This window comes from Lutra lutra, chromosome X (genome assembly GCF_902655055.1).
Source record: "Lutra lutra chromosome X, mLutLut1.2, whole genome shotgun sequence".
Lineage (NCBI taxonomy): Eukaryota > Metazoa > Chordata > Mammalia > Carnivora > Mustelidae > Lutra > Lutra lutra.
In genome coordinates, this window is record NC_062296.1 from 35,047,785 (window position 1) to 35,073,625 (window position 25,841).

The window sequence follows — 25,841 nt, forward strand, 5'->3', positions numbered from 1 at the left end:
ACATACGGGGCCCAAAAAAGAGAAATGTCAGGGAATATATAGGATTCCCGGACTGCCTTCGCATCTCCAAAATGTTTTTCTATGGAAGTATGCAAGGATTCTGGAACACTCAGGTGACAGAACTCAGACTACTGCCACCTAGTGGTGGTGAGAAGGCAGACTTTCCATAAATGCATCAGGAGGCTTTCTGACCTTGACAGGGTCCTGCAGGAGGCAGAGCAGGCTGGTGGGGGCGGTGCAGGGAAGTCAAGGCTGGGTGAACAGATGCCCAAGGGCAGAATCACAGGAACTGGGTCCCTTTGCGCGCTAAGAGATCCTACTGCTTTATCCTACTCTCTGTGCCATCACCTCCACCCCGTGTTCCCCTCTGGACCAAAGAGCCTTCTCTGTGCAGTCTACAGAATGATAAAGACAACTCTGCAGGGACAGCTGGGACTGCCACCTCTTGTTTAGTATTGTCCAAGGCCTGTGGAGGCAAAACCTGCTGCTTAGGGGAGGGACAAATGGCTGACGGAAGTCAGGTTAAGAAACGCCTCTCCCTGGACAAGATCCTCTAATGCCTTTCCATCTCTCTCCCTGCAAATGGCAGTCATCATGAAGGCCTACAAAGCCCTACACAGCCACATCTGCGAGCTCTCTGACCTCCTATCCTATTACCCTTCCCCTTGTTCACTCCACTCTTGTCACAGGGCTTCCCGGTTGTTTCTTAAATGCCTAGCATGATCCTAACTCAGGGACTTGGCTCTTGCTGTTTTGTCTGCCTGGGCAACTCTTCCCTGACAGACGTGCATGGCCCGCTCCCTCACTTCCTTTGGGGGTGGACTCAAAGATCACCTATAGGCCTTGCATGCTTTCCTCCCTCACTACCCCTCCCCATCTCAGAACTCTTTATCACCCCAGCTTTTTTTTTTCCTGAAGATTTTTTATTTGAAAGAGAAAGAGCAAGCACAAGCAGTGGGGAAAAGCAGAGGGAGAGGGAGAAGCCGACTCGTGCTGAGCAGGGAGCCCAATGTGGGGCTCAATCCCAGGACCCTGGGACCATGACCCAAGCCGAAGGCAGATGCTTAACAACTGAGCCCCCTAGGCGTCCCCTTACTACCCCATCTTAAGGGTTTTTTCCCATAGTACTTTACACCATGCAACATACTATTTTATACTTTTATTTTGCTCTTCTGTCTCCTTCCATGGGCCAGTATGTTGTTTAAATGCAGGGATCCTGCTTGTCCCATTGGTGTGGTTGAAACCCTGCCCATGAAGCACTGGCCAGCCCAGAAGAGACACTCAGTGAAGTTTTCATGCAATGATCACTGCATTCCCAGATCCCCGCCATTTTCTTCAGTCTTGGTTTTCTTGACAGGAGAAGTTTCTGATTTAAAACCTGAATCTCAAAGTAATAACAAGGACTGGTATCTTAGCAGTAAGACTTGGGGTGCCCTCATGATCTTATGTTTCTGGAGTTTCTGTCTGTGGCCATACTACATTGGCAATTACACAGCCTTAGGAGCTGGAGTGGCTGACATCCAACATGGGCTTACTCTGTGCCAGGCATTGGGATAAGCACTGGACTTACACTCATTCATTTAATCCCCAAGGCAGCCCTAGTACTAATCCCTCATGGAAGACCAGGAAACTGAGAAACAGTATGTGATCTGACTTGCCAAAGGTAACGCGACTGCTCTCAGGCAGAATCCCAAGCACCCTGACTTCACTGTAAGATGGAAACAGACGATGATAATGGCAACTAACACATCTTTAGCACTCACCATATGAAAACATACCACAAACCTGGGGTGCCTGGGTGGCTCAGTCGTTAGGTGTCTGCCTTCAGCTCAGGTCATGATCCCGGGGTCCTGAGATCAAGCCCCACTTGTGGGGGGGGGTGTCCCTGCTCAACAGGGAGTCTGCTTCTCCCTCTCCCTCTGTCCTTCCCCCTTGCTCATGTTCTCTCTCTCTCTCTAATAAATAAATAAAATCTTAAAAATAAATTAAAAAAATAAAACATATCACTATCCACAGGCTCAGAACAGGCCTCTGAGGGGCCAGAAGCAGACTCCCCAACAAGCAGGGAACCCGATGCAGGGCTCAATCCCAGAACCCTGGGATTATGACCCGAGCCAAAGGCAGATGCCTAACCATCTGAGCCACCGAGGAGTCCCAAATCTCTTTTCGAAGGGTGCTTGTATGTATTATCTCAGTTTTACCTCACAGCAGCTCTGGGAGGTAAGAAAGGCACATTGCATTTCTCTGTTTTACAGTGAAGGAAATTGAGGGCTGGGAAGGTTAAGTAAATTGTCTCAGGGCTGTGGAGCCCCACCCTCTGGACTCTGAGCCCCAGATTCTTTGCACCAGCCCACATCCACTCTACCTGAGGGCATCTGCCAGCTGGGAGCAATGCTAATAACACTCCTATAAAGACCTCGTCTTGATTCTATCACTGGAGCAAAAGCAATAAAGAACACCAAGAGGCAATATCCACGGTTAAGATGGGGAAGGCAGGCAAAGTCATACACTCTGTGGTGAGAAGTGCCTGGGGCTTATCAGATGGGTGCTGATGATTCTGTTAGGTTATTTGTGAGGAGGGCACGGGGACTGAACTGAATGCTGGCTTCTGCGTGGGGCAGAGGAGCTCTACCCCAGCAGAAGAGAGAGGAGCCTCGTAGGCAGCCTGGTGGCTCTGAGAGGGCACTGGGAGGCCAGAGAGCTGGGTTCAAGGTCCAGTTCTGCTACAGGCTAGCCTGTGACCTTGTGGCGAGTACTTGACCCCAGGCTGCACTTCCTCAATAGAAAAACATCCATTTTCAAGAGTTCACATTGCCCAACGGTCTGTAGATCTATGACAGATGCCCCAAACCGGTGATCTGCAGACCAAATCTGGGCCACAGACGTATTCTCTTTGGCCTAAATAGCGTTGGATTTTTTTTTTTTCTGTTTGATCTCGTGACCAAGACGTTTATAACACCGAAGGTTTTATATAAATGTTTAGAATCCCGGGCTTTCCAGAAAAATCAGAAGATCTAGCCACATTTCAAATTTGGAAAACTTCACATAAAATTTGATTTCCAACTCTATCTTAAAAAACGATCTGAAGATATGGGGTTATTTTTCTCTTTATGTTTATTATTTACAATATGGTGTGTTAGGTTGTGATAAGCACCATGGGGCAACATAAAGATGGGGGGAGGGGTTCTGAAGTGGTAGGGGTAGGCAGATCCCCAAGGCCTACAGTTTACAGAGGGTGGTCTGAGAAGGTCTTCCTGACGAGGTGACCTCATCCCCACAGGACTACAGCGGGCTGAACCACCCGGAGTGGCTGCTCCCTTTGGATGCGGCACAGCCATGCCTTTTCGGGGTTTCAATGCAGGTCACTACCCACTAAATTAACTTCCTGAGCAGTAGGTAATAATTGGCAGCTTGAAAAAACACTGTTTGAGACCCTTGGTTCCCAAACCTGACCTCACATCAGAATCCCTTGGAGTCCTTTTAAAATACATATTCTTTTTTTAAAAAGATTTTATTTATTTATTTGACAGAGAGAGATCACAAGTAGGCAGAGAGTCAGGCAGAGGGGTGGGGGGAAGCAGGCTCCCCGCTAAGCAGAGAGCCCGATGCAGGGCTCGATCCCAGGACGCTGGGATCGTGACCTGAGCCGAAGGCAGAGGTTTTAACCCACTGAGCCACCCAGGCGCCCCTAAATACATATTCTTAAGCTCCATTCTAAACCCATGGAATCAGAATTCCTTGGGAATGAGGCCCAGGAAGGTTTAGGAGTGCTAATATCCTCCACATACCAAGTGGAGAGTCAAAAGACACTGACACAGGTTGACGTGCAATGAAACAGTTTTACGTTTATTATGTGATTTCACAAAGGGCAACAAAAGTGTTTCAAAAGTGAATATGAATACCAAAGTCTGGGACAAGGAGGGGCATCTGGGTAGTTCAGTTAGTTGAGAATCAGACCCTTGATTTCAGCTCAGGTCATGATCTCAGGGTTGTGAGATCGAACCCCCTGTGGGGCCCCACCCCGAGCGAGTTGGGAGTCTGCTTGTGATTCTCTCCCTCCACCCCTCCCCTTCCACTCATATAAATAAATAAAATCCTCAAGAAGAAAGTCTGGGAGAAGGAGAAGAACGAAATGAGTTTACAAGGCGTTCACTTACCAAGACCAACTGTCTAATGGGGTCAACACAATTAGCCTGATACCTGTAGCAACACCTTCGCTTGCCCTTCATCTCAAGCCAGGTCCATTACACGGTAAGAAAACTCACTCTAATTAGAGAACAAGCCAATTCTGTTGACCCAAGCATAGCAGAGGACAGATGGGGAGAGAAGAGAAATGGATCCTACTCCATTCTCTTGCTGGTCATTTCTTCTTGTCTGGGCTGGGACCTGAGAGATTATTTCTCTGGACATCTGTGTTTCCAAATGGAAGATAGTGTTCTCTGTTGTAGTTCAAACATTTTTTCACAATGACTTACTGTAAGAAATACATTTGCCATGCATACAGAGTACATTACTGAATTATATATGTAAGCATACAGCCAGCATTTCATGAAGCAATACTTATTTACCTTACTGTGGGCAATGCACACTGTTTTTTCCCTATTCCATTCCTTCTCTGTTTTTTCAGTGCAGGTCACTACCCACTAAATTGATTTCCCAAGGAGTAGGTAATAATTGGCAGCTTGAAAAACCACTGCTCGAGACCCTTGGTTCCCAAACCTGGCCTCACATCAGAATCCTTCAAAGTCCTTGTTAAATACATATTCTTGGGCTCCATTCCAAACCCATGGAATCAGAATTCCTTGGGGATGAGGCTCAGAAATATATATATATTTTACCAAGGACTAGCCATGCCCTGGCATTAAGGAATTCCAATTCTCAATGCCCAGAAGCAAGTAACATCGCTAACAATAATAATAATTATCAAAAGTCTATTTCACGCTAGAGCTGCCGGCAACAGAGCTTTCCATTTCTTAGTTGGCTTATTATCTTCATAACCGTCCCGCTTTAGTGATGAGAAAACAGGCTCAGAGAAGTCCATTAAGCTGTTGCAAGACATATAGGCAGAGAAGATTAAGGAAGGGTGAAGCTGTGATTTCCTGAGGGTGAGGGGTCTGTTCCTATGCTTCCAGACTCTTCCCACCCTCTCTCCTCTATAATTCCTGGCACCTTGGACCTCTCTCGGAGTCTTCTTTACCAATTCAAATTCCAAGTCCTACACCAAGATGGTACAACCACCAGAGGCAAAGAGCAGACAAAATCCAACAATAATACTTTGCATTCATATGGAGTTTTAACTGTTTCCAAAAAAAAAAATGTGTGTCTGTTTTTTCCACACTTATACCTTCTGGGTATCCTGTGAGGCAGGAGAGGCAGATGAAAAACCAGAGACCCAAAGAGGGTAAGTGACAGACCTCCCATCTCACAGCAGATTCAAGCCAGGCTGCAGCACTCTGACTCCGTCGGGCAGGGGCTACTGCTGCACTTAAGTTGGCTCTCTCCAGAGCTCCCAGCTCCGCTCTGTTTCAAGTCTACCTCCCTTTAAGGAAGGAGAGGAAGAGAGAGCTGGTTTTCTGCCTCCCTCCCACAGGATTACAACCCAGTTCTGAAAGGAGCACGTTCTGGATACACACTACCTGAGGGGCAAATTGCCCCAAACCTCCTCCACCTGCTGCATTTCTATTTTTGCCATGCAATTTGTAAAAAGCTCTGCACTGTGCTTCAAAGAAAAATAATGGACTCCATGATGAAAGAAAAAGGCCCTATCCCTCCCACGGAGGTTACATGTCACCAGCCACTAGCGAAGCCGCTTTTGAAAGTATCTGCCCAGCAAAATGTTGAGCGCCCACAGAAAGCCTAGGTGGTGAACTGGGCCAATCTTGGCCATGGCAGAAAGGGGCTGGAGGGATGAATGACCCTCATTTAGCCTCCTCAGCTGAGGCCCTCCCTCTCTTGAGAACAACCCCTCTGTTTCTGCCACAGAGAGGGGTGTTGTTTGCAATGTGTATATATTTATGTGACAAATGACTGGCTATTTATCAAACACTGTATCGATTCTAACATTTTTCTTCACCCTTTCCCCCTTGACAGTGAAGGTCATTCTCTCTCCTCTTAACAGCTCCTGAGGCAAATGTACACCCGCCCCCTCCCACACAAACACATACACACACACACCGGTGGTGGCTTGGTGAAAATAAAAGCAAGATACCCTTCTCGCGGCCAGAAGATTCTCTTCTCTGTCCAGAAAGTAAACGGGTTGAACAAAATGTTGTGTTAGGTCCTTCTTTGGTCCTAGGATTCTGATATGATAAGGTAGGGAAAGCCCCAAGTATAGCCCACAAAGTTGTGCTTCAGGCTCTGAGCCTGAAGAGGCAAACTAACTCCACATTGTGGTTTTTTTTTTTTTTTCTTTTCCACATTGTGGAGAAGGAGGAGGAGGAGGAGTGGAGCGGGAGGAGCGGAGCGGGAGCCTTTTGCCTTTTCTGCTTTAGTTATCATTTACTGTTCCTGTGGTCTGAGCTGCAAAGCCCGCCTCTTCAGTTGCCTCCCCCGCCCCCCAGTCAATTTCTCTTCTGGCGTGAAAGCGGTGCACGCAATCTAGCCCTGTAACCGCGGAGGTTTTGGCCCCGCAGAGCTTCAAGCTAATGCCATTCTCACCTCACTGGAAGCGCTCCTCTGTATGTCAAAAAATGGGAAGAGGTGTTAAATTTGCTTTGTGACTGCAACCCCTTCTAGTTCCATGAGGCTGGCTGAGGATTTGATGGTTTTGTAAAAATTTCAGTATCAAGAAAGTACAAAATATCTCAGCTTTTTAATTCGTATTGCCAATCACCAAAGTGGCTCCTGCCCATGGGGCCCGCTAACTAGATCCGCTCTTGAAGCTGCTGGGTGAAGTGGCTGGCCTCCCTCTCCCACCTGCTTTCCCAGGGCTGGGTTCAAGACCACCAGAGTGCGCAGGGGAAAGGGGAAAACGCTCCCCGGGCATTGCCAAAAAAGAAGCCAGGAGGAAATGAGTATTCTCACTCTTCCACAGTATGGCAGAGAGATTCTTGTCAAACTGCCTGAGTTTAAATCAAGTTACTGACTCTCCTGGGCCTCGGTTTGCTCATCGTGGAACAGGAACCGTAGGAGGCTATACCTCATAAGGTTCCTGGGGAGATTAATCAAGGAAGTGCCAAGAGCAGTGACCACCCCAGGCTAGTATCTCAATAACTGCCGGCCAGGCTCACTACCATTCCTCCTTGCCAAACCCGTCTTGCAACTTTCTGATGGGCAACAGTCTGCATTTTCTGGCCATCTCAATCCACCAGACGATCTCAAAAAGCACACTCTAAGGATGGGGCTGAGCTAAGGTTCATCTTAGAGCCCTTCAGGAGGGTTGAACTTTCCCATTGCCCTGTTCGTCTATTTATTCAGTCAGCAAATATTTACTGACTGCGTTTTACACGGCAGGCACTGCGCTAAGTGATGAAAATACAACAGTGAACAAGACAAAGTTCCTGCTTAATAGAGCTAATGCTCTAGCAAGGGATGGAAATTCTGGATAGACAGAACAAAAAAATACAGTGAATGAGACAGGAATGAGCTTGGGTGCTCCAGGGACAGAAGGTCAGTGTGGCTGGGGTGGGGAGTGGGACATGAGAGACGGTGGTATGGACATGAAGTTGCCGAGGAAGGTGGGGGCCAGATCGTTCGAGATGTGTGGGCCAGGTAAGGAGTCTTGTCTTCCTCCTAAGAACATTGAGAAATAAATGAAAGGCTTCCAGCAAAGGATCAATACACTGAATGTTTGTTAAGGTTCTTGCTGACTGCTGTATGGAGTTGAGGTTGTTGGGGGCCAGGGCTGCCACTATCTGATACAGTGTCTTTGTGTGCATTACAGAAAGATGCCTCTTCCTTGACTTAAAAACTTGCATTCTCCAGAGTCTCTACAAGACGCTGTGCACTGATACAGGTTTTTGTAGGAGCAGGCTGTCTTCCTCTGCTCTCAGACTTAGAGCCAAGAAGACATGAATGTGTGCACCCATCTGCATACTGTCTTATGTAAGTTGGTACGTGTCTGTGATAAAAATGGCACATCCATAGCTATGGTGCCCTTGTGTAGTATACAACTTGAACATCCATACGTGGCAGCCCTGGCAGCAAAAAGTCAGCTCAAGGAGACCAACTAGGAGGCTGTTACCTTGGTCCAAGAAAGACAGGATGGTGGCTCACACCAAGTAGCAGCTGAGGAATGGGCGAGAAGTCGGCAAAATCAGGATGTATTTTGAAGGTGGATCCACAGGATTTGCTTATGGCTAGGAGGTGACCCGTGAGCGAATGAGGGGAACTCAGGATAATGACTAGAGGCCTGACTGAAGCAAGCAGATGAGTGGTATTGCCTTAACTAGGTGGAACTGACGGGGAAGAGGAACGCCATAAGGGGAAAATCACAAATCCTTCGGGCAGTTTGCATCAACTCCAGCTGTCCCTCTAAGTGCCAGATCTATCAGTCTCTGTATCTTTAAGTTCCTTCTCACTGAGGATCTCAAAGCACAAGAGCCCTCTGGAAAATCAGTAATCCCTGATACTTATCTTTGCCTCAGGAGGTTGTTTCTCTCTCTGTCTCCTTTGACCTGGGATGAAATAATGATTTCAATTTGTTCCTACCAATTTTTCAAGATTCCTCATTTATTTACAGAATTCTAATACCTCTCGTTGAATCTCAATCTGAACCTCTCTCTCTCTCTCTCTCTCTCACACACACACACACACAGACACACACCATTTCCAAATCTCCCTTTCTGAGATCGATTTTTATCAAAACCCCAAAACTTTCCTCTTTGGGGTGCATGCCTTCATTCAAGGCCAGGGATTCTCCATCTCCCACCACCAGGCAGCCCAGACCCCTGCCATTTGACCGAACCCTCTCCCCAGTGCAGGAAAAAGGTCCTTGGAGTGTGGAGCAAGGCCAAGTGAGTGGAGAAAATGAGCCAAACACTGAGAAATTAAAGTAAGAAATGCTGCCTGGGGATGTGGGGGGTAGGAATGAATCAGGAAATCTTAAGGTCATTGTGATCTCGTTGATTGCATTCAGATCTAGCAGCAGAAGACAACAGATTGATTAATGCCACTGGGGCAGCGAGGAAGATGGGAATTAAGCTAAAAGTGTAGCACCCAGGGCTGCATCTTCTGTAGGGGGAATTAATGCCAGCGGGTGAAGTCAAGTCTCCTCATTTCCTAGGTCGGCATATTCCTGTAGAACCCACTTTTTCCCTAGATACATACCAGGCAGTCTAGGCACCCCCAACCTTTTATAAGTATAAACTGTCACCCTGCACACCGTGGCGACCTTTCACACTCGATCGTCCTATCTCCCTCCCCCAAATATCCCTTTCTTGGGCTGGTCCAGGGAAGGCTAAGGAGGAATGAATCACTCCTGGTGATCTCCAGGCAGGCCTTTGGGGCCTGCCCTTGCTCCAACAGTCCCAGCCCTGACTCTCACTTCCTTGCTCCTTCTTCTTAAATCTGCCCATGTTGGCAGAAGAGGAAAGAAGTCCTCCCCTTCCAGGGATTGGTGATGGGCCGGCCCTCCATCAGCAAAAGACACCTGTTAGCCTTGCCTCATTCTGGGAGCAAAATATGGTAATCCAAACTGCGTGGGGCCTAATCCAGCTGAGCACATGAAAGGAAACAGCAATCAATAACAATCACAGCTCTAATTTCTTCAGCTCTGTGTGCTCAGCTGAGTGCTTTATATGGCTGATCTCGTCCAATCCTTGAAGCAAGGCAGGTGTGACGAGAATCCCCACATCATAGCTTTATAAAACTAAGCTCCGTAGACATTCAGGGACCTGTTTAAGGACACACAGCTAGAAATGAGCAAAACCAGAATCTTAAATCCAGACCTGATCACAGAGCAAGTGCTCATCACCACCCGGTAGTGGTGTAGCAGGTGCTCCAAATATCTCCAACACCATTGTGATGGCTCCCCAGAGTCTGGCTCCAGCCTTGACCTCTTTTGCCAGCTTCTCCACTCATTGTTCTTCTTTCTACTCATGGGCCCTCTTCACTCAAACTTAACACACCTAGCACTTTTATTTTCCCCCCTCCCAACCAGCTCTCCCTCTAGATTTGCCTTTTTCTGACCACATTATCCCAATTTTCAGGCTCCTACCTTTAGAACCATCCCCAATTCTTCTCTCTCTGGCCACATCTATCCAGTAAGGCACCAAATTGTGGTGATTTTTCTCTCCTTTCTTCCATTTCAAATGTTTCTTACACACCTTTTAGCTCACTTTAAACACACACACACACACACACACACACAAATTTACTATCTCACAAGTTCCCACGGCTCAGAAGTCCAGACACAGTAAGCCTGAATCAGGGACTCACCAGGCTGAAATCAATGTGTCCACCAGGATTGTGATTCTTATGTGAAGCTGTTAATATAAAACATACAAATATAGGACAAAGAATGTCCATATGCCCTTCACTTACATTTCCCAAATGTTAACAATTTACATTTACTTCACCTTTTCCTTTCTGTTCCTAGCTACATATACACACACTATTAGTTTTTTTTCTTTTTCTGAATCCTTTGAAGGTAAGCTAAATATCCTTATCCCCAAATAACTCACTGTATATTTCCTAAAAAAAAAAAAAAAAAAACAAGGGCATTCTCTTACATAAGCGATAGTACAGTTCTCAAAACCAGGAAGTTAATATTGATATAACACTACTCTCTAATCAAAAGCTTCTTTCAAATTTCACCAATATCCCAATTAACATCCTTTAGAATGACACCAACACATTTATCTGGCATAGGACTCAAACATAGATTAATCCTTGAGTTTAGTTATCATGTCTCTTTAGTCTCTCTCTTTTTTTAAAGATTTTATTTATTGACAGAGAGAGAGAGAGAGAGGGAGATCACAAGCAGGAGGAGCAGCAGACAGAAGGAGAGGGAGAAGCAGACTCCCCACTGAGCAGGGAGCCAGACATGGGACTCAAACCCAGGACCCTGGGATCATGACCTGAGCCAAAGGCAGATGCTTAACGGACTGAGCCACCCAGGAGCCCCTCTTTAGTCTCTTTTAATTGGAAACAGTTCCTAGTCTTTCTTGTCTTTCATGTCCTTGATGTTTTTGAGGAATACAGTGGCTTCTGACTTTATACGCTTTACCTCATAGCAGTCAGACAAGCAGACTATTCCATGACTTCTTAGCTACAGAATCACAGAATAGGGAAGGCACCTAAAAATGAACTACTCATCCCACACTGTTTCCAGGCACTCCTCAAAATTTTGGCCATACCATTTACTCAATATTTTTCTTTAAATTAGCTCACTTTTTTTTTTAAATTTATTTGACAGAGAGAGATCACAAATAGGCAGAGAGGCAAGCAGAGAGAGAGAGAGAGACTGGAGGAAGCAGGCTCCCTGCTGAGCAGAGAGCCCTATGTGGGACTCAATCCCAGAACCCTGAGATCATGACCTGAGCTGAAGGCAGAGGCTTAACCCACTGAGCCACCCAGGCGCCCTAAATTAGCTCACTTTTTTAAACTTAATGACTGTGATTGGCAAAATGACCTCCAATGATCCTGGCTTTTGTATAATCCCCTCCCCTCTGAGTGTTGGAGGAACTCAAGAATATCATGAGTAATCACTCCAATGATTATATTACATTATATGGCAAAAGGGAAATTATCTGGGCGGGCCTAATCTTTTTCTTTAAAGATTTATTTATTTTACAGAGAGAGTGCACGTGCCACACACGTGAGTGAGGGAGCAGGGAAAAGGGCAGAGGGAGAGAATCTTCAGACAGACTCCCCACTGAGCATGGAACCTGCCAGAAGGTTTGACCGCACAATCCTAAGACCCCTGAGATCATGACCTTAGCCAAAACCTAGAGTGGAACACCTAACCGGCTGAGCCACCCAGGAACCCCTGGGTGGGCCTAATCTAATCACATGAATCCTTTAACAACAGAGTTTTCTCTGGCTAGTAAGCAGAAGAGGAAGTTAGAAATATTTGAAGCATGAGAATCTGATGTGCCCACTGACTCTGAGGATGGGGGGGGCCACATAACAACGTTGTAGGTGGCCTATAAGAGCAGAGAGCGACCACTGGCTGTCAACCACCAAGGAAATGGGGACTTCAGAATATACCTCTGAGAAGGTGATTTCTGCCAAAAACCTGAATGAGCTTGGAAGTAAACTCATTCTCACAACCTCTAGATAAGGGGACACCTTAAACAGAAAACCTTATTAAGTGTACCAGAACTTCTGACCTACAGAACAGAATGAAAATGAAAATTCAACGGGCTACACTGAAAATCAACTTAGCATGGGCTACATGAGAAAAATGATATGATTATACCACTGATGCAGGAACACACTTGACAATATTCAACACCCTTTCATGATTAAAAAAAGATGTCTCAGAAAACTAGGAATAGTGGGGAATTTACCCAAGTTGACAAAGAACATCTACAATAAATAAATAAATAAATAAATAAACAAATAGGACTCCCACAACTAGCAAATTGGACCAAGGAATATCTAAAAAGGATTATAAACCATGACCAATTGAGATTTATTCCAAGAGCACAGAGTTGGCTTAACATCCAAAAATCAATTACTGTAATATACTACTTCAAGAGAGTAAGGTACAAAGACTCATGTTCATCTCAAAGACACAGAAAGAAGCATATGACAAAATTTAATACCCCATCATCAAAACACTCAACAAACTATAAATAGAAAGGAACTTCCTCAACCTAGTAAAGAACATCGATTAATGAGCAACAGCTACATCATACTTAACAGTGAAAGACTAAAATCTTTCCCCCTAAGATCAGGAGCAAGATAAAGATGTCCACTTTTGCCATTTCTATTCAACATTGTACTGTAGGTCGTGGTCAAGGCAATCAAGCAAGAAATTTTTTTTTTAAGTCATCCCAATTGGAAAAGAAGTGAAACTATATCTGATCACAGATGACATGACCTACATCTGGAAAATTCTAAGAAATCTACAAAAAAAATTAGAACTAATGAACAAGTTCTGCAAGGTTGCAAAACACAAGATCAATATACAAAATATCAATTTTATTTCCACACAGTAGCAATAAGCAAATCAAAAAGAAAATCAAGAAATTGATTCCATTTATAATAGTGCCAAAAACAATAAAGTATTTAGGATTCAATTTAACAAAAGCAATACAAAACTTGGGGCACCTGGGTAGTTCAGTGGGTTAAAGCCTCTGCCTTCAGCTCAGGTCACGATTCCAGGGTCCTGGGATCGAGCTCCACATCAGGCTCCCTGCTTAGCGGGGGGCCTGCTTCCTCCTCTCTCTCTCTCTCCGCCTGCCCCTCTGCCTACTTGTGATCTCTCTCTGTCAAATAAATAAATAAATAAAATCTTAAAAAAAAAAAGAAATACAAAACTTATGGTCTGAAAAATACAAAACATTGTTGAAAGAAATTAAAGACATAAGTAAATGGAACAAATAAATGGGACCTAACCTAAATAAATGAAAAGACATCCCATGTTCATGGATTGGAAGCCTTGATATTGTGAACTTGGCAATAATCCAAAAATTGATCTATCAACTCAACACAATCTAATCAAAATCCCAGTTGCCTCTTTTATAAAAATTGACTTGATAATACTAAACTTCATATGGAAATGCCAGGGTCCTCCAAGAGCCAAAACAATTTTGAAAAAGGACAACAAATTTAGAGGACAAATGCTTCCCAATTTCAAACCTTACTACAAAGCTGTGGTAATCAAGATAAGCATAGCACTGCCATAAATACATACATATAGACAAATGGAATAGAATCAAGAGACCAGAAATAAACCCTCACATTTATGGTTAATTGATTTTTGACAAGTGTGTCAAGAAGTTTCAATGGGGAAAGATTAGTCTTTTCAAAAATGGTGCTGAGAAAACTGTGTGCCTGCATGTAAAAGAATGAAGTCAGACTCCTACCTCACACCGTATGAAATATTAACTCAAATGGGTCAAAGACATAAACGTAAAACTAAAACTATATAACTTAAAAGATAACATAGGTGTGAATCTTAGTGACCTTGGATAAAGCAATGGTTTCTTAGCTATGACATTAAAAATACAAGCAACAAAAGAAAATAAAACCAAATAAACTGAACATTATTAAAATTAAAAACTTTAGTACTTCAGAGGACACCATCAAGAAAGTGAAAATCCACCATATGGAAGAAAACATTTGCAATTCATATACTCATATATCTGATAAGAGACTTGTATCTGTAATATATAAAGAACACTTACCCAATAATAAAAAGACAACTATGACTATGACAGTGAAGAAGTGAAAACAACCTAAATGTCCATCACCTGATGAACAGATAAACAAAACATGGCATGTGCGTAATGGCATATAATTTAGCAATAAAAAGAAACAGAAGTGTGAATACATGCTACAACAATGGCTGAACCTTGAAAACATTATGCTAAGTGAAAGAAACCAGTGTCAAAAGACCACAAGTTGTATGATTCCATTTATATGAAATGTCCTGAACAGGCAAATCTAGTGACAGAATGTAGACTTGGGGTTACCTAGGGCTGGGAGAGATAGGAGGTTGGGCAGTGACAGCTAGGGGGTGTATGGTTTCTTTTGGGGTAATGAAAATGTTCTAAAATTGATTGTGGGGCACCTGGATGGCTCAGTCAGTTAAGCGTCTGTCTTCCGCTCAGGTCATGATCTCAGGATCCTGAGATTGAGCCCAGCGTTGTTCCCCACTCAGCAGGGAGTCTGCTTATCCCTCTCCCTGTCTTTCTGCCTCTCCCACATCTTCTGCTCTGTCTCAAATAAATAAAATACTTAAAATTGATTGTAGTAATGAATTCAAAATTCTGTGAATATACTAAAAGTCAATGAACTGTAGAGACTTAAGTGGGTGAATTGGACGGCATGTGAACTTTATCTCAATAAAGCTGATAAAAGATAAAGCTTATAGCTAACATCATACTTAATGATGAAAGACTAAATGTTTTTCCCTTAAGATTGGGAAAAAGGCAAGGATTTCTATTCTCATTGCTGCTATTCAACGAAGAACTACCCAGCGCAATAAGGCAAGAAAGGAAATAAAAGGCTTACAAATGAGCAAAGAAAAAAAACTGTCTCTATTTCTGATTACATGATCATTTACGTAGAAAATATCAGAGAACTGGGGTGCCTGGGTGACTCAGTCGTTTAAGTGTATGGCTTTGGCTCAGGTTATGATCTCAGGGTCATTGGATGGAGCCCTGAGTCAGACTCCCTGCTCAATGGGGAGCCTGTTTCTCTCTCCCGCTCTGCATTCCCCCTGCTTATGCTCTCTCTCTCTCTCTCTAATAAATAAAATCTTTCAAAAAAAAAGAAAATATTAAAGAACCTATAAAAAATTCTCTTTGATTTAATAATGGACTTTAGAAAAGTCATGGGATACAATATCATTACACAAAATAACGATTGTATTTTTAATATACTAGCAATGAATATGTGAAAACTGAAGTTAAAACTACAACAACATTTATAATCACTCAAAAAAATGAAGTACTTAGGGGCGCCTGGGTGTCTCAGTCAGTTGAACATCCCACTCTTGGTTTCAGCTCGGGTCATGGTCTCGGGGTCATCAAATGGACCCCTGCATCAGGCTCCCACCTTCGCTGCTTGAGAGTCCTTTCCTTCTCCCTCTGCCCCTCCCCCCACTGGTGCGTGTGCACTCTCTCTGTCTCTCTCTAAAAATAAATAAATCTTTTTTTAAAAAATGAATTACTCGGGTTTAAATCTAACAAAACTTGTACGGGACTTGTATGCTGAAAACTTAAAAAATCAAAGATCTAAATAAATGTGTAGACATACTGTGCTCATAGATTAGGAAATTCAATGTAAGTAAAAATGTTAATTCTCCCTAAACTGTTTAATGCAATTCCTATCAAAGCCCCCAGAAAGACTTCTGTGGATTTAGGCAGTCTTATTCTATAATATATTTGGAAAGACAAATGACTTAGAATAGTTAAACAATTCTGAAAAAGAATAAAGTGAGAGTAATTGCTTTACCTAATATTAAACCTTGCTATATGTAACTACAGTAAGCAAGACAACATAATATTGGCAGAGAGTAGATACAGAGATTAATGGAACAGGACAGATAACCCAGAAGTGGACTCCCACAATCATACTCAACTGATTTTTGACAGAGGTACAAAAGCAGTTAAAGAAAGACAGCCGTTTCAACAAATGATAATGGAGTCACGTGACATTCATAGACCTTTGACCTAACCTCACGCTTTATGCAAAAATTAACTCAAAATTGATCATAGATTCAAATGTAAAACTATACATAGGTACAGTTTTATAAACTATGTATAGTTTATAGAAGACTTCTGGAAGACAACATACAGGAGAAAATCTTAGGGATCTTTGGTGAGGAGCTCTTAGGAATGACACCAGAAGCACAATTCATAGAAGAAAAAATAACAAATTGGACTTCACAAAAAATGAAAACTTTGCTCCATTAAAGATTCTGTTAAAAGGATGAAAAAACAAGTTAAATAGTGAGAGAAAATATTTGCAAAATAGGAACCTGTCAAAGGGCTAGTATCTAGAATATATAAAGAACTCTCAATATTCAATAGTAAAAGACTTAGTTCAATTAGAAAATGGTCACAAAGCATGAATAAGTATTTCATTGAAGAGGATATGGAGATATCAAATAAGCACAGGAAAAAGTGTGTTCAGTGTTCAACATCATTAGCTCTTAGGAAAATGTAAATTAAAACTACAATATATCATTACATACCTGTGAGATTGGCTAAAGTAAAAACTTAACGATAACACTAGATGTTGGCAAGGATGCAGAGAAACTGGATTGCTCATACATTGCTCATGAGAATGTAAAATGGTGCAGCCACTCTAGAAAACCGTTTGGCCATTTTTCATAAAGCTAACCATGCACTCATCTTGTCACCCAGCAATCAACCCCCTGGACATTTATCTTACAGATGAAAACATCCATCCACACAAAGCCCTGTACACAATTGTTCACAGCAACTTTATTTGTAATACCCCCAAACGGGAAGCAACAGAACTGTCCCTCGATAGGTAAATGCTTAATCTCTGGTCTGTCCATACCATGAAATACTACTCAGCATTAAAAAGAAAAGTACTTTTTTAAGATTTTATTTATTTATTTGAGAGAGAGAGAGCATGAGAGAGAGAGAGAACATGAGAGGAGAGAGGTACAGGGAGAAGCAGACTCCCCACCAAGCAGAAAACCTGATGTGGGACTCGATCCCGGGACTCCAGGATCATGACCTGATCCGAAGGCTGTTCCTTAACCAACTGGGCCACCCAGGCACCCCTCAAAAAGAAAGTATTACTGGGGCACCTGGATGGCTCAGTCAGTTAATCATCTGACTCTCGATCTCAGCTCAGGTCTTGATCTCAGGGTGTGAGTTCAAGCTCCACACGGACTTCCTGCTGGGTGTTAAGCCTACTTATAAACAAACAAACAGATAAGTAAGTAAGTAAATAAATAAATAAATAAGAAGTATTTTTAATATATGCAGCAACTTGGATGGGTCTCTAGGGCATTATTCTAATTTTAAAAAGCCAATATCGAAAGGTTGCATGTTATATTATTCCATTTATATAACATATTTGAAACGATAACATTATAGAAATGGAGAATAGGTTAGTAGTTGCCAGGGGTTAGGGATGGTGGGGAGAGGAACATCAGTGTGACTGTTCTGGGGTAGCAGGAGTAAGATCTCTGCAGTAATGAATATTTCTGCATCTGAGTGTGGTGTTGGATATGGAAACCCACACATGTGATAAACTGACACAGAGCTGCGCCCACACATTATGTCAATGTCTGCTTCCTGGTTTGATGTTGTACAATGGTTCAGTAAGATGTAACCATTGTGGAAAACTGGGTAAACGATACATTTTATCCTTTATCTTTTATCCCTTCCATAACATTTTTACCACTTCCCGGGAATCTGTAATGATCTAAAAATAAACAATCTAAAAAGCTGTGCCTTTCATAATTAATTTGCCCTGTGGTGTCATGGCATTAAAAAAAAAGAGTTGAGAGATTTTATGTAAATATCTGGATTTCTAGCTTCTCTTTCCAAGTCCTGAGTAAGACATGGAAACATGGGACCCCTATTCCCAAGTTTCCTGCTGCTTTTTTACTTGGCAATTGCTCTCTCCAGCCATCACAGTCCCCCTGACCCAGGTCCCTGTGGTCATTTATGACACCAGCCTAGCCCTCGGGTATTTGAGTTTGTCCCCAACCCTATGCCTGCCTGAACTTTTTTTTTAAACCCAATTCCAACATAGCCAAGCCCTCAAATAGCATAAGCAAGCATAAGAACCCTTCAGCTTAGGGAAGAACACTAGGTCTCTACCCTTCCATTATCACCCCTGACCACCCTTACTCATTAGTCCCTGATCTGTCTACTTTTGTCCCCCCTAGTCCTCTTCCAGGTTTTGCCCCATAGGGCAAGCCTTTGGGATGCTAACTGTACTATGAGTTTCTTCAACCACGGTCAGGAACACAGGGGGTCCTAAGTGGGCACATCAGAGGGCAGGGCTCTCCGCTTCTACCTACCTGTATGAGCAGGAAGGTCAGACCTTCCCAGAGCTGACTGAGAACTGAGCATCCACCTCAAAGCTCTGAGACCCTGTTGAGTAGACTTGCTTGCTTTGTCCACAGGGAGTGCGGGGCACGTACAGGACAGAGTTGCTTCTGTCTAGGACTGGGCATTCTAGGGAGCAAATACCACCCCAGACACAGACCGTGCAGGCAGATCCTGTACCTACTTTGTTCTGTTTCTTAGAACTTGATTTAATTACAAAAGTTATTCATATTTTGGAATTCTGATGAAATTGCCAAAAAAAAAAAAAAAACATTTTTAAGGAAACAAACTGCAACTTCACCACCTACAGATAATTACCATTTAACATTGTGGTGTGTTTCCTTGCAGTCTTTTTTCTCGATTTGTGTACTGGCATACACACTCCAAAATGGTGTCACCCTTGATAGATTTCATCACACTGCTTTTCTCACTTAATCTTATGTAATGGACATGTTTCCTTGTCACTAAATCTTATAAAACAGCTGTTGAAGATTCGATTTCAATTGGCCTGTTGGTCCTATTTTTTTTCTCCTCATTTTTTAAGAGAGAGTCTCTCTTTGATTTCTCTTTCTCTTTCCCTCTCTGTGTCTCGCTTTCCCTTCTTCCTTCTCTCTTTCCCTCCTGCTCTCCTTCTCTCTTTTTGACCTATAACATGAACCAAATTGACAGGGATAGATGTGTAAGAGGCAAGCAATGGGCCTCAGGAAGGTGTAGACTAAAGAGGAGGAGGTTTGGCGGGTAGAGAGGCAAAGCTCCTTTGGGAATTAAAACTGGGCTGCTGAGCCAAATAGCAAAAGGAATTGTCCTACCCTCCTTTGTGTGCCAGTGAGTGGAGCTGGAGTCCTGGGACCAACAAAAACCACCCTTCTTTCCATTCTGGAGACTTCAGCTGTGGAAACCCACTCTCCATATTAGAAAAATATATCCCCTTTTTTTTCTTAGGTGTCGTAGATTTAGCCATTTGTTCAAACAGTGAGGATACATGAGATTAGTGAACCATAACTGCCCTCACTTACCAAGGACTTCCGTGTGCCCGGCACTGTGCTCACTACTCCACTAATGGAAGTTTGCAGGGAAATAAAGCACAGGGCTTAAGAGGTGGCCTCAGGAAGGCTCGATTCTCAGCTCTGCCACTTCTGAACTGAGTGCCCTTGGGCAAGTGCCTTATCCCTTTGGCTCCTTGGGTCCCACATCTATAAAATGGGGATGAGAGTACCGATCACGTAGGGTTGTGTTGAGGATTTCACGAATTCCAGGCTGTAAAGGGCTGAGAAGAGTGCCTCGTCCACAGCAGGTGCGTTTCAATGTTAGCAAGCATTATTAATAATTAATCCTCATGATAAACGCACACACACACACACACACACACACACACCTCCCGAGGAGGTATTATTGTTATTCTTCTATGAGAGGTGACCAGATCTTAGAGAAAGCAAGTGGTGGCTGGATATCAGGCTGCCTCACACAGGAGCTAGGCTTCTTTTTTCTTTCTTTCTTTTTTTTTTTTTTTTAGATTTTATTTCTTTATTTAAGACAGAGAGAGAAAGAGAAGCAGAATCCCCACTAGGCAGGGAGCCAGACGTGGGGCTCGATCCCAGGACCCCAAGATCATGACCCCAGCCAAAGGCAGACGCTTAAGTGACTGAGCACCCAGGCGCCCCTGGAGCTGGGCTTCTTAACAACAATGCCCTAAGGTCTCCTGCCTTTCTGTGACTAAAAGCTGATGCCCTTGTTCCCAAAGCCTGGTGCTAAGGCTGAGAAGAGGAGGAAGGGGACCCCTGATAGACCGCTGGCCTTCCCGGGCCCTTGACCACTGCAGCAGACCTCAGACAGGGGGTTCACGGCAGCAGCCCCCCAACCAGAGGAGGGGAGTTTGGGGGATATCTCAATAGCTTCTGATCTCCCATCTGGGGACTGGGGGCTTAAGCCCCAGCTCTCTGACTCTCAGACATTTTGACTCATCTCAAAAGAACTGCTACCTGGATCTGATTTTCCTCTGTTCCATTTCCATTTCAATCTCACCTCCCTGAGGTCCCCATGGCCTTCAGGGCAAGTCCTGGCCTCACTCTGGCCAGAAGAGACAGCTGTCTCGAGGCCGGCCCCTTTGTTCGGGAGAAGCTGGTAAATGAGCAGTAAGCCCTGATTCGCAATGATAATCAGCTCCCTGTCTGGAGGGGGAGGGCTGTCCAAAATAACGAGCGGGGCCGCACCTGTTCTGGGGGTCTGGCACTCGGAAAGCAAGCTGCTCTGAATGGCCTGAGCCTCTGCCGGGGCAGCAGCTGCAGCCTGAAATCAGGGCTTTGTTAGCATAAGAATGGAGCTGGCCACGCCAGCCAGCCAGCCAGCCAGCCAGCCAGCCAGCCAGCTTCGTTTTCTACCCCCTCCCTATCTTGCCTCAAACACCAAATGGGCCACCCTCATTGTAGCAGACGGGCTTTGCATTTCTTTTCTCAACAGCATCGATCAATTTTTCATTCGTGGGAGAAAGGGCACTCTCTTTTCTTCAGACTTGGCCCAAGTGGAAGAGGAGTGTGTGGATCGACTCGCTATTTACCAAGTTCTCACTCCGGGGTGGGGAGGGGCGGGGGGGGGGCAACAGAACACAACTCCCGGGAAACAGGCTACACAGAGAACATAACACAAATGGTGTCCCTTGGAGTTGTGCAGGGCACAGCCCATGTGGCCCTGCTCCAGGGGCAAATGTAGACCAGGGGATTCCTATAGAAATGCTCCGAACCCCTTGCCCCCTTGCTGCCTAAAGTATAGGGTCCATGGACTTGCTACCTTAGCATCTGGGAGCCTGTTAGAACTGCAGAAGCGAGGGGGCGCCTGGGTGGCTCAGTGGGTTAAGCAGCTGCTTTGGGCTCAGGTCATGATCGGGGGTCCCGAGATAGAGCCTCGCTTCAGGGCTCCCTGCTCAGTGGGAGTCTGCTTCTCCCTCTGCCTCTCCCTCCTTGCTCGTCCTCTCTCTAAAATGAGTAAATAAAATTGAAAAGAAAAGAAATGCAAAAGCTCAAGCCCGACACCAGACCTAGGAATCAGCAATCTGATTTTAGCAAAATCTGGTCATTTATCTGCACGTTAAAGTTGGAGAAGTACTGGGTTACAAAACAGGGCCCTGAGTCTCAAATTTTCACATACTAGAGTGAGCTCACGCTGTTGAATCAGAAACTCACAGCTCAAATGTTAGCTTCTCTCAATCCCTAGCTATATGACCTCAACCAAGTCCCTTAACCTCCCTGAGTCTCAGTTTCCCCATCTGTAAAAGGTCGAAAATAATGATAATGATAGGTCTACTATGAAGCTGAATAATGAATGTTAATGGAAGTTACTAGCAGGCTGCTGGCATATGGTCATGTCTCAAGAAATAATAGCTTATTATTTTGCTCCCTGGTAAACAACACTATTCCGCCAATTCAGATGACTCAGGTGTTGACTTGCCCAGTCGTACTGGAATCAGGAAGGTCCCTCTATTTCTCCTTTTTTAAAAGATTTTATTTATTTGAGAGAGAGAGCACACGAGAAGGGAAAGGGGCAAGGGAGAGGGGAAAGCAGAATCCCTCTGAGCAGGGAGCCCAATCCCAAGACCCTGAGACCATGACCCGAGCCAAAGGCAGACACCTAACTGACTGAGCCACCCAGGTGCCCCTCTCTTCTTTTGCTGCTATGGGAACTGAAAGCAGGGGTTTAATTACTAGCACCCCACATCCATATAACACTGAACTTTTCAAAGCATTTTCACCCCTGTGATCTCTCTGCATTGAAGACTCAGAGTATCAGAGCTGAAGGGGACCCTGGAGCTCTGGTCCAACACCCTCCTTATTCAGATGAGGATCCTTCAGTGACTTGCCCAAGGTCACACGCAGTAAACATTAACACCCAATTCCCAGTTCAGTGCTTTTACTTAATAGCACTTTTGACAGGAGTGTTTGCGTAGGGAGAGATGATACTAGAGACCCAGGTCAAGCCAGGGCATAGATGGCTACAGATGACTCACCCATGAACATTCCTCTAAACTGGACAAATTAAGACCAGCCTGGGACTCAGAACCACCAGATCAGTCATTGCCAAAGTTCGGTTTTCATAAGTGAGAGTGTGCATTGTCCCCTTTCCTGAATGCAGATGAAAAGCCTACGGGCTGGTCAGGGCCTTATAAGGTCCTCCCAGTTCCAAGAAATGGACCAGAATATGTAACAATCTTTGATTCAGTGGACTGTTCTGCCAATCTCAAGAAGACTCTTAAATCACTTGGAAGGATATCAGAGATATTTCAAATAGAGAAAGCAATGCAAGTCACAGACAGTGGATAGCTTGAGGCTGTCATCAAAGCCATGGGTGTTCTTTAGGCAAAGTTCTTCAATCTTCATGTCTATGACAGGGACAAACAACCACAAAGGAAAGAAGAAGAGCCTTATAATGTTCCCAGAAATGCACATCAGATTGTGAGGGCCCTCAGTCTGGGCCCTGGCAACCAAATGTACCCATCTGGAGGGGACATAGTTCCTAAACACAAGCTCTCTGAAGCTTTCCCCCTCTTGATATAAGAAATGCTCTTCTATTCCTGATAAACAGTGACCTTATTGGAGTTTGTTGTGAAGACAGAGGTCAATGGTATTCAAATTTTTCATCTGGTTTCAGAATTTTCACTCCAGTGGAAAATGTCCTCAGACACCCAGGATGATAACCAGACACAAAGCCCAAGAGGCCTAGTTAAATCAAGGAGTTTGGTCCCAGTGCCTAGTCTGACCTGAGCTGAAGGCAGACGCTTAATCGACTGAGGCATCCAGGTGCCCCAAAGAGGTTTTTATTTTATTCTTATTCTTATTTTTATTTTATTTATTTATTTGACAGAAAGAGACAGTGAGAGCTCAATGAGGGCTAACCTTGTTGAAATTCCTTCTCTCATATGTAAACTTAATTCCTTTCGCCTAGCCTTCCCTACCTTGACCTCTGTTTAAACACAAGCAGGGCCAATGCGAGAAAGAGAAGCAGGCTTCTCGCTGAGCAGGGAGCCTGATGTAGGGCTCGATCCCAGGACTCAGGATCATGACCTGAGCTGAAGGCAGACGCCCAAGGACTGATCCACCCAGGCACCTGTGAAAAGAAGATTTTTAAAGATAAAAGGGACTGCGGGCATTTTGAAGGGAGCCAATGATAAAGTAAGAATTTGAAGAGCTGCAAATAGAGGAAAGTTTTGGAAGAGGCAAAGGAGAGATGAGAATGAAAATGGACGCACAGACATAGAGGTCTGAGGCAGCAGGCAGAAGGATGAGGCCCCGGGCATCTCTATTTTCTTGAGAGAATGGAAAATGAAGTTATATTCTAAAAGAGACAGGGACAGAATTGGGGTTGGAGGCAGGGGGAGGGCGATGAAGTTTGGTTTAAGCCCTGAGAGGCATATGAGATTTAGCTCACCGACTAAGGTCACCTGGTAAGATTTCCAAACAGAGTAAAGGGAGCAACTAAGATTCCAGAAAGATTCCAGATTCTCAGCTTTAGGTCTCCGCAGGAGAGGTAGAGGGTAGGGGGAGTGGTGAGCAGATTCCAGAAAGGGAAGAGGCAGATGCTGCTTCATCCAGGAGGTCTCTATCTGGTTTTTCATTAGAATTATTGAAGGGGCTTTAAAAATATCTACATGATGTGGGCCCCATCCTACACCAATGAAATCAGTCCCCTACAGATTTTACAGTGTCCCAGGTGATTCTAATGTGCAGCCAGGACTCAGATCCCCTGGACTGTCTATAGTTTGGGCTTTGCGGAGCTACTGTAGTAGAAGAAGAACCAGGGAAGAAACCAGGAGTTTAGGAGAGAGAGGGAAGGAAGAGAAACCGGAAGGACTGATATCGATGAAAGGCCTCAACAGAGTCAAGAAATGAGAGATTTAGAGGAGGGAGAAAGAGAAAGTATAAGTAGAATGAAGGAGCGGGTTGTACAAGCTCTTGTTATCCCAATACCCGAGTTTAGAATTCCAGAGGTGAAGCAGTTTGGGGCAATGACAAAATAAAGGGGTTGGCAATAGGGACAGGGGACAAAACTGGGGCAGAGATAAAGGTGAATGAAGATAAGCAAGACCAAGGAAAATTCAAATAGAAGTCATACTCGATTCTGTACTCTAGACAGACCCTCCCCTCTAGTGGGTCACCATTTCATTCAGTGTAGGAGCGAGACTCCTTACAATTTCCTACCAGGCCCAATAAGACCTGGTTCTGTCATGCCTCCCTGACCTCATCCACACCTCTCCCCTCACTAACTCAGCTACAGCTATACTACCTTCCCACCAGGCACATGCCTGCCCCAGGACATTTGCACTTGCTGTTCTCTCTATCTGTAATACTCTCCCATGAGATATTTACATGGTGGCTCCCTCTCTTTCTCCAGGTCTTTGCTCAAATCCATCTGCTCAATGAGGGCTATCCTTGTTGAAATTCCTTCTCTCATATGTAAACTTAATTCCTTTCTCCTAGCTTTCCTACCTTGACCCCTGATTAAATTTCTTCCAAACAACATATGACATCCTATTATATTATTACTTGTTTACTATTTGATTGATCATCTCTCCCAACCTTGCCCTCTTGAGCATAACCTTCTTTGAGGGCAGGGATTTCTGTCCATTTCTTCGTTGCTATACCCCCCGCACCACACCTAAAACTGTGTCTGGCACACAGTGGGCATTCCATAACTATTTGTCAAGAGAATGATTGAGTCCAGGATATAGAATGGATTGTACATAGGGGCACTAAAGTCACCCACAAGAAGAGCAGGACTCAGGGTGGAGAGGAAAACAGTAAACCAGGTGTAAGAAATCCAGGGAAAGTGTGGGTGAATGAGGAGGACAGGAGCTGATGAAAGGAAGAGTGGGTGATACAGATGCCATATGCCTCAAGAATCATTTATTTAATTTTACTTAGTTTCATTTAATTTCATTTTTACAGCAATCGCTTTTTTAAAAGTTTATTCATTTGAGAAAGAGAAAGCACATGAGTGGGAGAAGGGGCAGAGGGAGAGGGAGAAGCAGACTCCCCGCTGAGCAGGAAGCCCAATGCAGGTCTTGATGCCATGTCCCTGAGATCAGGACCTGAGTTGAAGGCAGACACTTAACCAACTCAGCCTCCCAGATGCCCCACAATCTTTTTTTTAAACAGTAAATTTAGTTTTTATTTCATTTTGTTACATGTTGTGTTTTTC

At 44.2% G+C, this 25,841-nt stretch overlaps 1 protein-coding gene across 1 annotated transcript in view; it reads right to left on the reverse strand.

Moving 5' to 3' along the window:
* Positions 1-25,841, reverse strand: part of PAK3 (p21 (RAC1) activated kinase 3) — a 248,423-nt gene that overhangs the window by 203,489 nt on the left and 19,093 nt on the right. The window lies entirely within an intron of this gene.